The sequence below is a fragment of the Dermacentor albipictus genome, unplaced genomic scaffold (assembly GCF_038994185.2).
Source record: "Dermacentor albipictus isolate Rhodes 1998 colony unplaced genomic scaffold, USDA_Dalb.pri_finalv2 scaffold_49, whole genome shotgun sequence".
NCBI classification, from domain to species: Eukaryota; Metazoa; Arthropoda; class Arachnida; order Ixodida; family Ixodidae; genus Dermacentor; species Dermacentor albipictus.
In genome coordinates, this window is record NW_027225603.1 from 686,332 (window position 1) to 702,277 (window position 15,946).

A 15,946-nucleotide genomic window follows, 5' to 3' on the forward strand; every position below is an offset into this window, starting at 1 on the left:
CTCGAGGGAGTCATTGTTACTCTCATCGCATACACACCTTCTTGCATTTCTTCACGTTGACATTAAATAGCACTGGGCAGAAATCACATTGTGTCAGCATCGGCAACAGCCTTCACAATCATTTGTTTTAAGTGCACAGTGAGATTCCCCCGGTGCATGACAGGTAAACCACACCAGACAGTGCAAAGCTGTGCTGCTCTAGTCGCACCTCATGGGAGTCATTGTTAGTCTCTTCGTTTACCCACGCCTTGTTGATTTTATCAAGTTGACATATAGGGGACTGGGCAGAAATCACATTGCGTCAGCATGGTCATGGTCTTTATACGCCGGCCTACATGCGACCAGTCTGCATTGTCGTTGAATTCCTCGGAAGACCTTGGCCAGCCAGGGGACTGCCGCTCACCAGTCAAGACCTACGACGAAGAACTTTGCCAGGAACGTGAAAGCTTCGGTGACGAGGGCAGCAAGGATGCCGGACGCGCTACCGAGGGAGGAGACCAAGGTGATAGTGCGGCCTCGGGGAGGCCTTAACATCGCGAGGACCCAGACCGCCACCGTGGCATCAGCCATCATGACGGCGGCGAACGTATCAAGGGAGGACGGAGCAGCGGACACCTTCTGCCCCAACTTGCAACAAAACATCATGGTGGTGAGTACCCCCGACGATATACGTGCTTCACGTTACGCCGAAATAAAATCGATCTGCATTGGTGGCAAGGAACACGTGGTTGGCGCATATCAAACCGCGCCATATGGCACCGTTAAAGGCATTATTAGAGGTATCCCAATAGAGGACTCCACGGACGCAATCGACCGGAACATTGTAAACTCGAGAAATCCCTTGGCACTTGGCGCGAAGAGGATTGGTAGCTCGACCACAGTCATCGTGGCTTTCAAGGGCCTGAAGGTCCCGAATTACGTGTGCTATGGTCCCGTTCTCACCAAGTGCAGCCTATATCGAAAACAATTCGATGTATGTAAGCAGTGCGGAAAGGTGGGCCACCGCCGCGACGTTTGTCCAAACCCTCACGTGAGGGCTTGCTTTGCTTGCGGGGCCGTTGACCCCAAGGAAGACCATAGTTGTACCCCCACTTGCCGATTGTGCGGAGGGCCACATCTGACCGGTGACAAGGTTTGCAAGAATAGGTTCAAGGTCCCATACGTAGTTACAAGGAGACAATGGGAGCGCAAGATGGCCGAACAACAAGCGCAGCAGCAACAACGAACATCTCTCAGAGCTGAGGAATTTCCATCGCTGATGTCAGCAACCGCAACACCTGCCGGCCCAGCTGGTCGCCGAGCGTCACGTTCCGTCTCGAAGCGCAGGGCCAGCGAGAGTAGACAGCGTAGCCTTAGCCGTAAGCGATCGCAGTCACGTGACCGCGTGAGCTGGGCCGATGCAGCAAGGCACGGTGCCAAGAAAGCACAGGGGGGTTCCACCACCACCACCTCCAATACCGCAACGACCACCGCAACGACCATTAGCACCAGCAAGACCGTCGATGGCAACAACAAGAGCAAGACGAGGGAAGACGAGGCGATGAGGATGTTGCAGGAAGACAACGAGGCACTCAGGCGCAAAAACAACGAGCTCGAGACGAAAGTCAGTAGGCAAGAGGCCACTATTAGCAAGATGGCAAACGAGATCATGGAAATCAAGAAGCTTCTCACGACCCGTTCCACCAATAACGAAACGCCCCAAGCGGTATCATGTGAGCCAACACCCAGCATCAGCAGCGCTTTACCATCAACATCCGCTGAGAAGGAACCGGCACCCAAGAGACGAGCGATCGAGAACCTGAAGGAGCGCAAGCTCAACGACCGGGTAGACAACCTGAAAGACAAGGTCGACCAAATCGAGGAACACCTCGATGGGCTCGAAGATTATATTAAGACAACATTCACCACGATGATTAACGACAGGTTCGCCGCCATCGAGCGGACGTGTCAGCATTTAACGAATGCAATACAGCAAATAACGCGGCAGTACAATCAGCAACAATCATGGCCGCTCCAGCAACAACAACAACTACAGCAGTGAAGGGTCTCGTGACCTGGCACTGGAACTGTAACGGTTTCGCTAGCAAGAAGGCAGTCTTGCAGCAACACATAACACAAGTAGCAAACAAGCCTGATATAATCATGATACAAGAGACTCGCACTGATACAGTGTCGCTACCCGGTAATCGCGTATACGCCAAGTCTCCAAAGGTCAGCGGAGGCAGAGGGATATGCACATTGGTTCGCAAGGGACTCACCTTCATTGAGCACGAGTTGCACAATAGTAAAATTGAATACACTCTCATCGAGGTCGTTACGGGCAAGAAACAAAAGAACAGCACCTTTCTGCTTAACGTCTACAGTAGCCCTTCACACTGGAAGCAAAAATTCAAGACGCTCCTTCACAGAGCCAGCACCGTGGCGGGAACTCACAGGCTCGTCGCCTGCGGGGACTTCAACGCGGCACACCCGGCATGGGGATATAACAAGCAATTGGCCAAGGGGCGAGACCTGTTCCAAGACACATTAGACCTGGGCTTCACCCTCATCACAGACCCGACTGATCCTACAAGGATTGGGAACTCTGTGTCCAGGGATACGACGCCGGACCTCACGTTCGTGAAGAACGACGAGAAGGGGAATATCTCCTGGCGCAACACGGGGTCAGAGCTCGGCAGCGACCACTACATCGTAGAGGTCATCATACCGGAAGAGGTCAAGGCCTCGGAGGACACCAGAAAACATTATTTTACGGATTGGGATGCCTTCCGTAGCCTGTTACCAACGGAGATGGAGGAAATCAATAACATAGAAGAATGGTCAGCTCACATCGCGGGGAAGGTCAAGGAGGCGACCAAAATCATAGAAACGGATGAGCAGGTCGACAAGGTTGACAGCCGCCTCGCGCACTTATTCGAAGCAAAGCAATCTATCCTAAACAGGTGGAAGAAGCAACGACTAAATCGGCGCCTAAGGAAGAAGGTGGCGGAGCTGAATCGCGCCATCGAAGTACATTGTCGGCTGCTCTGCACGCAACAATGGAACGAAATCTGTAATGCTGCGGACGGGCAGATGCATAGCGGCAAACCTGGAACTTGATACGGCATCTGCTCGACGAGACTAAAACAAAGTCCCACCAACGCGACCGCCTCGCAAAGATCATTCACAGAGCAGTCAAGGAAAACGGGGAAACTGAAGTAATCAGACGCATAAACAGCAAGTATCTTCCGGTTACACCCACGGAAAGGCATCCTGAGTACGGCGGTCAAGCCAACGAGAAGCTTGACCGCGACATCAGCGTCGAGGAGGTGCGAGCGGCCCTGCACGAACTAAACAGCAAGTCAGCGGCCGGCCCGGATCACATCTCGAACAGAGCGCTCAAGAACCTCAGCGATGTGGCCATCGAAAACCTCACCGGTTACTACAACAAGTGCTGGAGTGCGGGGTCACTGCCCCAGCAGTGGAAGAGTGCCAAGACCATACTCATCCCCAAACCAGGCAAGCCGCCGAACACGGACAACCTCCGGCCCATCTCGCTCACGTCCTGCGTGGGCAAGGTGTTGGAGCACGTCCTCATGTGTAGGTGGCAGGATTACCTGGAGGAGTCGGGACTATACCCCACCACGATCATCGGGTTTCGGCGTTCCCTCGGCACCCAAGACGCGATGATTCTGTTGAAGAAAGATATAATTGACGAAGATACCCTAACGAAAGACAACAAGGCCATTCTGGGGCTGGACCTGCAGAGCGCCTTCGACAAGGTGAAGCACTCTGCAATCCTAGCCCAGGTGTCCAGACTCAACATGGGCGCAAGAACATACAATTATATCAAGGACTTTCTGACGGGACGGACTACCGAGCTCTGCGCCGGCGATCTACGGCTCCAAGAGAAGAGGCTCGGCAGTGTCGGGACCCCCCAAGGCTCGGTCATCTCGCCGTTGTTATTCAACCTCGTCATGATCGGGGTGGCCAAGCGACTCTCTCGCGTCGAGGGCGTCCGGCACACCATCTACGCCGATGACATCACGCTGTGGGTTCCGGGAGGCAGCGATGGTCACATTGAGAGCACGCTGCAAGAAGCCGTCGATGCGATTGAAGACCAGCTGAACGGTTGCGGTTTGATCTGCTCACCGAGCAAGTCAGAACTGCTGGTGTTGCCACCGAAATACGTCAGACGTAAGAAGAGCGAAGCGAGGGATTACGAGGCCATCAAGATCGTGACGAGGAACGGCCACGTGATCCCGGAGGTCGACAAAATCCGGGTGCTCGGCATGATCATAGACAAGCGACGAGGCAACGGCGAGACTATTTCCCGCCTTACAGCCAAGATTACCAACGCAATACGTCTCATCAGACGGGTCGCCAACCGCAAGGCCGGGATGAAGGAGGAAAGCTTGACTCGGCTTGTGCACTCCTTCGTAATCAGCCACGTCACCTACGTTGCAGCCTTCCACAACTGGATGCAATGTGAAAGGAATAAAATCGACGCCCTGATACGCCGAGCTTACAAGGCGGCGCTCGGACTATTCGAGTGTACGAGCACCAACAAGCTCCTGAGCCTGGGGGTACACAATACCCTCGACGAAATTGCGGAAGCGCAACGGACCGCCCAGCTGGAGCGGCTCTCTATGACCGAAGCCGGCAGGCGCACACTTCAATACTTGGGCTTCACGCCCGGAGCGAAAGCGGCGAGTAGCGACGTTTCTGTCCCGGACGGAACCCGGCGCCGGATTCGGGTGGACCTCATCCCGAGAAACATGAACCCGGAGTACAACAAGGAGAGAAGAGCGGCGAGGGCCAAGGCCCTCATCGACTTTCACGCCAAGGACGAGCACGCAAGGTTCGTAGATGCGGCAGAATACCAGGGAGACTGCGCGGCGTTCGTAGCTACCGTCATCGAGGCTTCGTCCGGCGCGACGAGGGCAGCGGCGAGCTTACGGGTCCGCGAGGCGTGTCAGGCGGAGGAGGTGGCCATTGCCCTGGCCATTGCCGACCCCGGGTGCCAGACGGTGTTGTGCGATTCCCGAAGTGCAGTGCGGAATTATGCAAAGGGCAAAGTGTGTGGTGAGGCTGTGCGCGTTCTGTGCTCGGCTGACCTGCAACGACAGAATCGGTGTGTTAGAATCAAGTGGTTCCCGGCGCACGCGGGCAACGATGCGTCCGAGAAGCACGATAACCACAACGAGACGGCACACGCAGTGGCGCGAGCGCTAACCAACCGCGCCGCTGCAACCGACCGTCCAACGTGGTGTAGTGCCAAGGACCGCATGACGACGTTCAACGAACTTACCCAGTTCCACCGCCTGGCTCGAAGGACTTTCCCACCCCCGCACCCGGGGCTGAGCCGAGCGGAGGCGGTGCTGTTCAGACAATTACAAACTGGTTCTTTATCCACCCCAGTATTAATGACTCATCTATACCCTAAATTATATGTGAGTGATGTGTGCCGCGTGTGCCAGCGGGAGAGGGCCACCCTGACGCACATCCTATGGGATTGCACCAAGTTTCCCAATGAGGCTTCGACAAGTACAGCGATTCCTCCGCGACTCGCGGCTGCGGCGGAATGCTACGACCACGAAAGCCAAACCTGGGCCGTCCAGCAGGTCTCGGCGGCTCTTGAAAGACAAAGGCCGAGCGAAACCGACGGAACGTTGCCCCCCAGGGCGACCAACCGCGGGAGTAACACGCGCTGGAGTTGAGTAGAGACCACCCGCTGAGAAGACGTCAGGGCCCGCGTCACGGCGCCATTTAGTCGTGGTGTCGTTCTGCAGGCGACTACATGAAGTTGTCTCTCTCTCTCTCTCTCTCAGCATGGTCAAAAGTCCCCGCAATGCTTTGTTTTAAATGGACAGTCGGATTCCCCCGGTCCATGCCAGTTGATGCACAACAGATAGCATAAAGCGCCACTCCTGAATCCACACAGCAAGGGAGTCATTCTTACTCCTGTCGTTTAACCACGCCTTTTTTTCATTTCTGCACGTTGACATTTACAGACCTGGGTAGAAATCACATTGCGTCAGCATGGTCAACGGCCCCCAAAATGCTTTGTTTTATTTGGGCATTTTATTTTACAGGAGGTATTCAGAGACATGAATTGGGAAGATTTGGGGATAAAAGTTAATCGAGAATAGCTTAGTAACTCGCGATTCGCTGATGACATTGCCTTCCTTAGTACCTCAGGGGACCAATTGCAATGCATGTTCACTGACCTGGATAGGCAAAGCAGAAGAGTGGGTCTGAAAATTAATCTGCAGGAAACTAAAGTAATTCTTAACAGTCTCGGAAGAAAACAGCAATTTACAATTGGCAGCGAGGCACTAGAAGTCGTAAGGGATTACATCAACTTAGGGCAGGTAGTGACAGCGGATGCGGATCATGAGACAGAAATATTCAGAAGAACAAGAATGGGCTGGGGTGCGTTTGGCAGGCATTCTCAGATGATGATTAGCAGGTTGCCATTATCCCCTCAAGAGGAAAGTATATAATACCTGTGTCTTACCAGTACTCACCTATGGGGCAGAAACCTGGAGGCTTACGAAATGGGTTCTGCTCAAATTGAGGACGCCGCAACGAGCTATGGAAAGAAGAATGATAGGTGTAACGTTAAAGGATAAGAAAAGAGCAGATTGGGTGAGGGAACAAACGCGAGTTAATGACATCTTAGTTGAAATCAAGAAAAAGAAATGGGCATGGGCAGGATACGAAATGAGGAGGGAAGATAACCGATGGTCATTAAGGGTTACGGAATGGATTCCAAGGGAAGGGAAGCTTAGCAGAGGGCGGCAGAAAGTTAGGCGGGCGCACGAGATTAAGAAGTTTGCAGGGACGACATGGCCACACATAGTACATGATCGGGGTTGTTGGAGATGTACGGGAGAGGCCTTTGCCCTGCAGTAGGCGTAACCAGGCTGATGCTGATGATGATTCCGCCGGTCCATGCCAGTTGAGGCACACAAGACCACGCAAGAGCCGCACTGCGATAGCCGCACCACAAGGGAGTCATTGTGACTCCTGTAGTTTATCCATGCCTTTTTTTATTTACTTCAGTTTGACGTTTAGAGCACTGGGCAGAAATCACATTGCGTCAGCATGGTCGACGGCCCTCGCAATCATTTGTTTTAAATGGACAGTCGGATTCCCCCGATCTATGCCAGCTGGAGTGCAGCAGACTGCAAAAGCTGCACTGTTCTAGTCGCACCTCAAGGGAGTCATTGTTACTCTCATAGCTTACACACACCTTCTTGCATTTCTTCACGTTGACATTAAATAGCACTGGGCAGAAATCACATTGTGTCAGCATCGGCAACAGCCTTCACAATCATTTGTTTTAAGTGCACAGTGAGATTCCCCCCGTGCATGCCAGGTAAGCCACACCAGACAGTGCAGAGCCGTGCTGCTCTAGTCGCACCTCATGGGAGTCATTGTTAGTCTCTTCGTTTACCCACACCTTGTTGATTTTATCAAGTTGACATATAGGGGACTGGGCAGAGATCACATTGCATCAGCATGGTCAAAAGTCCTCGCAATGCTTTGTTTTCAATGGACAGTCAGATTCTCCCGGTCCATACCAGTTGAAGCGCAACGGAAAGTGCAAAGGGGCACAGCTCAATCCAGACTGCAAGGGAGTCATTCTTACTCCTGCCTTTTATCCACGCTTTTTTTTCATTTTTTCACTTCGACATTTAGAGCACTGTGCAGAAATCACACTGCGTCAGCATGCTCAACGGCCCCCACAATGGTTTGTTTTATTTGGACAGTGGATTCTGTCAGTCCATGCCAGTTCATTCGCACCAGACCGCGCAAGAGCTGTACTGCGCTAGCCGCACCTAAAGGGTGTCATAGTTACTCCTGTCGTTTAACCACGCCTTTTTTTCATTTCTTCACGTTGACATTTACAGACCTGGGCAGAAATCACATTGCGTCAGCATGGTCAACGGCCCTCAAAATGCATTGTTTTATTTGGAGAGTCGGATTCTCCCGGTCCATGCCAGTTGAAGCGCACCAAGCAGCGCAAGCGCCGCACTGCTCTAGCCGCCCCTCAAGAGAGCCATTGTTACTCGCTTTGTGTAGCCATGCCTTGTTGCATTTCTTCACGTTGACATTTAGAGCGCTGGGCAGAAGTCACATTACGTCAGCATGATCAAAAGTCTTCGCAAAGCTTTGTTTTAATGGACAGTTGGATTCCACCGGTCCATACCAAATGAAGCACAATGGATAGCACAAAGCGAAACTGCTCAATAAACTCTGCACGGGAGTCATTCTTACTCCTGTCCTTTATACCCACCTTTTTGCATTTCTTCACGTTGACCTTTAGAGCACTGGCCCCCAGAATGCTTTGTTTCATTTGGACAGTGAATTCCGCCGGTCCATGCCAGTTGAGGCGTACCATACCGTGCAAGAGCTGCACTGCTCCAGCCGCACCTCACAGGAGTCACTCTTACACCTGTCCTTTATCCAGGCATTTCTTTATTTCATCACTTTGCCGTTTAGAGCACTAGGCAGAAATCACATTGCGTCAGCATGGTGAACGGCCCTCGAATCATTTGTTTTAAATGGACAGTCGGATTCCCCCGATCTATGCCAGTTGGAGTGCAGCAGACTGCGCAAGAGCCGCACTGCTCTAGTCGCACCACGAGGGAGTCACTGTTACTCTCTTCGCTTACGCACGCCTTCTTGCATTTCTTCACGTTGACATTAAATAGCACTGGGCAGAAATCACATAGTGTCAGCATCGGCAACAGCCTTCACAATCATTTGTTTTAAGTGCACAGTGAGATTCCCGCGATGCATGCCAGGTAAACCACACCAGACAGTGCAGAACCGTGCTGCTCTAGTCGCACCTCATGGGAGTCATTGTTAGTCTCTTCGTTTACCCACGCCTTGTTGCATTTTATCAAGTTGACATATAGGGGACTGGGCAGAAATCACACTGCGTCAGCACGGTCAACGGCCCCCAAAATGCTTTGTTTTATTTGGGCATTTTATTTTACAGGAGGTATTCAGAGACATGGATTGGGAAGAATTGGGGATAAAAGTTAATCGAGAATAGCTTAGTAACTCGCGATTCGCTGATGACATTGCCTTCCTCAGTACCTCAGGGGACCAATTGCAATGCATGTTCACTGACCTGGATAGGCAAAGCAGAAGAGTGGGTCTAAAAATTAATCTGCAGGAAACTAAAGTAATGCTTAACAGTCTCGGAAGAAAACAGCAATTACAATTGGCAGCGAGGCACTAGAAGTCGTAAGGGAATACATCAACTTAGGGCAGGTAGTGACAGCGGATGCGGATCATGAGACAGAAATATTCAGAAGAACAAGAATGGGCTGGGGTGTGTTTGGCAGGCATTCTCAGATGATGATTAGCAGGTTGCCATTATCCCCTCAAGAGGAAAGTATATAATACCTGTGTCTTACCAGTACTCAACTATGGGGCAGAAACCTGGAGGCTTACGAAAATGGTTCTGCTCAAATTGAGGACGACGCAACGAGCTATGGAAAGAAGAATGATAGGTGTAATGTTAAAGGATAAGAAAAGAGCAGATTGGGTGAGGGAACAAACGCGAGTTAATGATGTCTTAGTTGAAATCAAGAAAAAGAAATGGGCATGGGCAGGACACGAAATGAGGAGGGAAGATAACCAATGGTCATTAAGGGTTACGGAATGGATTCCAAGGGAAGGGAAGCTTAGCAGAGGGCGGCAGAAAGTTAGGCGGGCGCATGAGATTAAGAAGTTTGCAGGGACGACATGGCCACACTTAGTACATGATCGGGGTTGTTGGAGATGTATGGGAGAGGCCCCTGCCCTGCAGTAGGCGTAACCAGGCTGATGCTGATTCCGCCGGTCCATGCCAGTTGAGGCACACAAGACCACGCAAGAGCCGCACTGCGATAGCCGCTCCACAAGGGAGTCATGGTTACTCCTGTCGTTTATCCGTCCTTTTTTTTAATTACTTCACTTTGACGTTTACAGCACTGGGCAGAAATCACATTGCGTAAGCATGGTGAACGGCCCTCGCAATCATTTGTTATAAATTGACAGTCGGATTCCCCCGATCTATGCCAGTTGGAGTGCAGCAGACTGCGCAAGAGCCGCACTGCTCTAGGCGCACCTCAAGGGAGTCATTGTTACTCTCACCGCTTACACACACCTTCTTGCATTTCTTCACGTTGACATTAAATAGCAGTGGGCAGAAATCACATTGTGTCAGCATCGGCAACAGCCTTCACAATTATTTGTTTTAATTGCACAGTGAGATTCCCCCGGTGCATGCCAGGTAATCCACACCAGACAGTGCAAAGCCGTGCTCCTCTAGTCGCACCTCATGGGAGTCATAGTTAGTCTCTTCGTTTACCCACGCCTTGTCGCATTTTATCAAGTTGACATATAGGGGACTGGGCAGAAATCACATTGCGTCAGCATGGTCAAAAGTCCCCGCAATGCTTTGTTTTAAATGGACAGCAGGATTCCCCCGGTCTATACCAGTTGAAGCACAACGGAAAGTGCAAAGCGGCACAGCTGAATGCACACTGCTAGGGAGTCATTACTCATGTCGTTTATCCACGCTTTTTTTCATTTTGTCGCGTTGACATTTAGAGCACTGTGCAGAAATCACACTGCGTCAGCATGGTCAACGGCCCCCAAAATGCTTTGTTTTATTTGGGTATTTTATTTTACAGGAGGTATTCAGAGACATGGATTGGGAAGAATTGGGGATAAAAGTTAATCGAGAATAGCTTAGTAACTCGCGATTCGCTGATGACATTGCCTTCATTAGTACCTCAGGGGACCAATTGCAATGCATGTTCACTGACCTGGAGAGACAAAGCAGAAGAGTGGGTCTAAAAAGTAATCTGCAGGAAACTAAAGTAATGCTTAACAGTCTCGGAAGAAAACAGCAATTTACAATTGGCAGCGAGGCACTGGAAGTCGTAAGGGAATACATCAACTTAGGGCAGGTAGTGACAGCGGATGCGGATCATGAGACAGAAATATTCAGAAGAACAAGAATGGGCTGGGGTGCGTTTGGCAGGCATTCTCAGATGATGATTAGCAGGTTGCCATTATCCCCTCAAGAGGAAAGTATATAATACCTGTGTCTTACCAGTACTCACCTATGGGGCAAAAACCTGGAGGCTTACGAAAAGGGTTCTGCTCAAATTGAGGACGACGCAACGAGCTATGGAAAGAAGAATGATAGGTGTAACGTTCAAGGATAAGAAAAGAGCAGATTGGGTGAGGGAACAAACGCGAGTTAATGACATCTTAGTTGAAATCAAGAAAAAGAAATGGGCATGGGCAGGATACGCAATGAGGAGGGAAGATAACCGATGGTCATTGAGGGTTACGGAATGGATTCCAAGGGAAGGGAAGCTTAGCAGAGGGCGGCAGAAAGTTAGGCGGACGCATGAGATTAAGAAGTTTGCAGGGACGACATGGCCACACATAGTACATGATCGGGGTTGTTGGAGATGTATGGGAGAGGCCTTTGCCCTGCAGTAGGCGTAACCAGGCTGATGCTGATGATGATTGCGCCGGTCCATGCCAGTTGAGGCACACAAGACCACGCAAGAGCCGCACTGCGATAGCCGCACCACAAGGGAGTCATTGTGACTCCTGTAGTTTATCCATGCCTTTTTTTAATTACTTCAGTTTGACGTTTAGAGCACTGGGCAGAAATCACATTGTGTCAGCATCGGCAACAGCCTTCACAATCATTTGTTTTAAGTGCACAGTGAGATTCCCCCGGTGCATGCCAGGTAAGCCACACCAGACAGTGCAGAGCCGTGCTGCTCTAGTCGCACCTCATGGGAGTCATTGTTAGTCTCTTCGTTTACCCTCGCCTTGTTGATTTTATCAAGTTGACATATAGGGGACTGTGCAGAGATCACATTGCATCAGCATGGTCAAAAGTCCTCGCAATGCTTTGTTTTAAATGGACAGTCAGATTCTCCCGGTCCATACCAGTTGAAGCGCAACGGAAAGTGCAAAGCGGCACAGCTCAATCTACACTGCAAGGGAGTCATTCTTACTCCTGTCTTTTATCCACGCTTTTTTTTCATTTTTTCACTTCGACATTTAGAGCACTGTGCAGAAATCACACTGCGTCAGCATGCTCAACGGCCCCCAGAATGGTTTGTTTTATTTGGACAGTGGATTCTGTCAGTCCATGCCAGTTCATTCGCACCAGACCGCGCAAGAGCTGCACTGCGCTAGCCGCACCTAAAGGGTGTCATAGTTACTCCTGTCGTTTATCCAGCCCTTTCCTTAATTTATTTATTTCACGTTTAAAGCACTAGGCAGAAATCAAATTGCGTCAGCATGGTCAACGGCCCTCGCAATCATTTGTTTTAAATGGACAGTCGGATTACCCCGATCTATCCCAGTTGAAGCGCACCAGGCAGCGCTAGAGCCGCACTGCTCTAGCCGCAGCTCAAGGGAGTCATTGTTACTCACTTAGCTCCCCCACGCCTTGTTCTATTTCTTCAGGTTGACATTTAGGGCACTGGGAACAAATCACCTTGCATAAAAATGGTCAACCGCCCTCGCAATTATATCTTTTCAAAGCACAATAAGATTCCCCCTGTGCATTCCAGTTGAACCACACCAGACAGTGCAAAGCAGCACTGTTCTAGCCGCACCTCAAGGGAGTCATTGTTACTAACGTCCTTCACCCACGCTTTGTTCCATTTCCTCACATTGACATTTAGAGCCCTGGGCACAAATCACATTGCGTCAGCATCGTCAAAAGTCCTTGCAATGCTTTGTTTTAAGTGGACAGTCAGTTTCAGCCGCTCCATGCCAGTTGATGCACAACAGATAGCATAAAGCGCCACTCCTGAATCCACACTGCAAGGGAGTCACTCTTACTCCTGTCGTTTAACCACGCCTTTTTTTTTCATTTCTGCACGTTGACATTTACAGACCTGGGCAGAAATCACATTGCGTCAGCATGGTCAACGGCCCTCAAAATGCATTGTTTTATTTGGAGAGTCGGATTCTCCCGGTCCATGCCAGTTGAAGCGCACCAGGCAGCGCAAGCGCCACACTGCTCTAGCCGCACCTCAAGAGAGCGATTGTTACTCGCTTTGTGTAGCCATGCCTTGTTGCATTTCTTCACGTTGACATTTAGAGCGCTGGGCAGAAGTCACATTACGTCAGCATGATCAAAAGTCTTCGAAAAGCTTTGTTTTAATGGACAGTTGGATTCCACCGGTCCATACCAAATGAAGCACAATGGATAGCACAAAGCGAAACTGCTCAATAAACTCTGCACGGGAGTCATTCTTACTCCTGTCCTTTATACCCACCTTTTTGCATTTCTTCACGTTGACATTTAGAGCACTGGCTCCCAGAATGCTTTGTTTCATTTGGACAGTGAATTCCGCCCGTCCATGCCAGTTGAGGCGTACCATACCGCGCAAGAGCTGCACTGCTCCAGCCGCACCTCACAGGAGTCACTCTTACACCTGTCCTTTATCCAGGCATTTCTTTATTTCATCACTTTGCCGTTTAGAGCACTAGGCAGAAATCACATTGCGTCAGCATGGTGAACGGCCCACGCAATTATTTGTTTTAAATGGACAGTCGGATTCCCCCGATCTATGCCAGTTGGAGTGCAGCAGACTGCGCAAGAGCCGCACTGCTCTAGTCGCACCTCGAGGGAGTCATTGTTACTCTCATCGCATACACACCTTCTTGCATTTCTTCACGTTGACATTAAATAGCACTGGGCAGAAATCACATAGTGTCAGCATCGGCAACAGCCTTCACAATCGTTTGTTTTAAGTGCACAGTGAGATTCCCGCGGTGCATGCCAGGTAAGCCACACCAGACAGTGCAGACCTGTGCTGCTCTAGTCGCACCTCATGGGAGTCATTGTTAGTCTCTTCGTTGACCCACGCCTTGTTGCATTTTATCAAGTTGACATATAGGGGACTGGGCAGAAATCACATTGCGTCAGCGTGGTCAAAAGTCCCCGCAATGCTTTGTTTTAAATCGACAGTCGGATTCCCCCGGTCCATGCCAGTTGATGCACAACAGATAGCATAAAGCGCCACTCCTGAATCCACACTGCAAGGGAGTCATTCTTACTCCTGTCGTTTAACCACGCCTTTTTTTTTCATTTCTGCACGTTGACATTTACAGACCTGGGCAGAAATCACATTGCGTCAGCATGGTCAACGGCCCCCAAAATGCTTTGTTTTATTTGGGCATTTTATTTTACAGGAGGTATTTAGAGACATGGATTGGGAAGATTTGGGGATAAAAGTTAATCGAGAATAGCTTAGTAACTCGCGATTCGCTGATGACATTGCCTTCCTTAGAACCTCAGGGGACCAATTGCAATGCATGTTCACTGACCTGGATAGGCAAAGCAGAAGAGTGGGTCTAAAAATTAATCTGGAGGAAACTAAAGTAATGCTTAACAGTCTCGGAAGAAAACAGCAATTTACAATTGGCAGCGAGGCACTAGAAGTCGTAAGGGATTACATCAACTTAGGGCAGGTAGTGACAGCGGATGCGGATCATGAGACAGAAATATTCAGAAGAACAAGAATGGGCTGGGGTGCGTTTGGCAGGCATTCTCAGATGATGATTAGCAGGTTGCCATTATCCCCTCAAGAGGAAAGTATATAATACCTGTGTCTTACCAGTACTCACCTATGGGGCAGAAACCTGGAGGCTTACGAAATGGGTTCTGCTCAAATTGAGGACGCCGCAACGAGCTATGGAAATCAGAATGATAGGTGTAACGTTAAAGGATAAGAAAAGAGCAGATTGGGTGAGGGAACAAACGCGAGTTAATGACATCTTAGTTGAAATCAAGAAAAAGAAATGGGCATGGGCAGGATACGAAATGAGGAGGGAAGATAACCGATGGTCATTAAGGGTTACGGAAAGGATTCCAAGGCAAGGGAAGCTTAGCAGAGGGCGGCAGAAAGTTAGGCGGGCGCACGAGATTAAGAAGTTTGCAGGGACGACATGGCCACACATAGTACATGATCGGGGTTGTTGGAGATGTACGGGAGAGGCCTTTGCCCTGCAGTAGGCGTAACCAGGCTGATGCTGATGATGATTCCGCCGGTCCATGCCAGTTGAGGCACACAAGACCACGCAAGAGCCGCACTGCGATAGCCGCACCACAAGGGAGTCATTGTGACTCCTGTAGTTTATCCATGCCTTTTTTTATTTACTTCAGTTTCACGTTTAGAGCACTGGGCAGAAATCACATTGCGTCAGCATGGTCGAAGGCCCTCGCAATCATTTGTTTTAAATGGACAGTCGGATTCCCCCGATCTATGCCAGCTGGAGTGCAGCAGACTGCAAAAGCTGCACTGTTCTAGTCGCACCTCAAGGGAGTCATTGTTACTCTCATAGCTTACACACACCTTCTTGCATTTCTTCACGTTGACATTAAATAGCACTGGGCAGAAATCACATTGTGTCAGCATCGGCAACAGCCTTCACAATCATTTGTTTTAAGTGCACAGTGAGATTCCCCCGGTGCATGCCAGGTAAGCCACACCAAACAGTACAGAGCCGTGCTGCTCTAGTCGCACCTCATGGGAGTCATTGTTAGTCTCTTCGTTTACCCACGCCTTGTTGATTTTATCAAGTTGACATATAGGGGACTGGGCAGAGATCACATTGCATCAGCATGGTCAAAAGTCCTCGCAATGCTTTGTTTTCAATGGACAGTCAGATTCTCCCGGTCCATACCAGTTGAAGCGCAACGGAAAGTGCAAAGCGGCACAGCTCAATCCACACTGCAAGGGAGTCATTCTTACTCCTGTCTTTTATCCACGCTTTTTTTTCATTTTTTCACTTCGACATTTAGAGCACTGTGCAGAAATCACACTGCGTCAGCATGCTCAACGGCCCCCAGAATGGTTTGTTTTATTTGGATAGTGGATTCTGTCAGTCCATGCCAGTTCATTCGCAC

General features: G+C 50.2%; 1 pseudogene; it reads left to right on the forward strand.

Annotated features, from left to right (window-relative positions):
* Positions 1-306: 306 nt before the first annotated feature.
* LOC139052985 (uncharacterized) lies at positions 307-5,794 on the forward strand (annotated as a pseudogene).
* Positions 5,795-15,946: the final 10,152 nt, after the last annotated feature.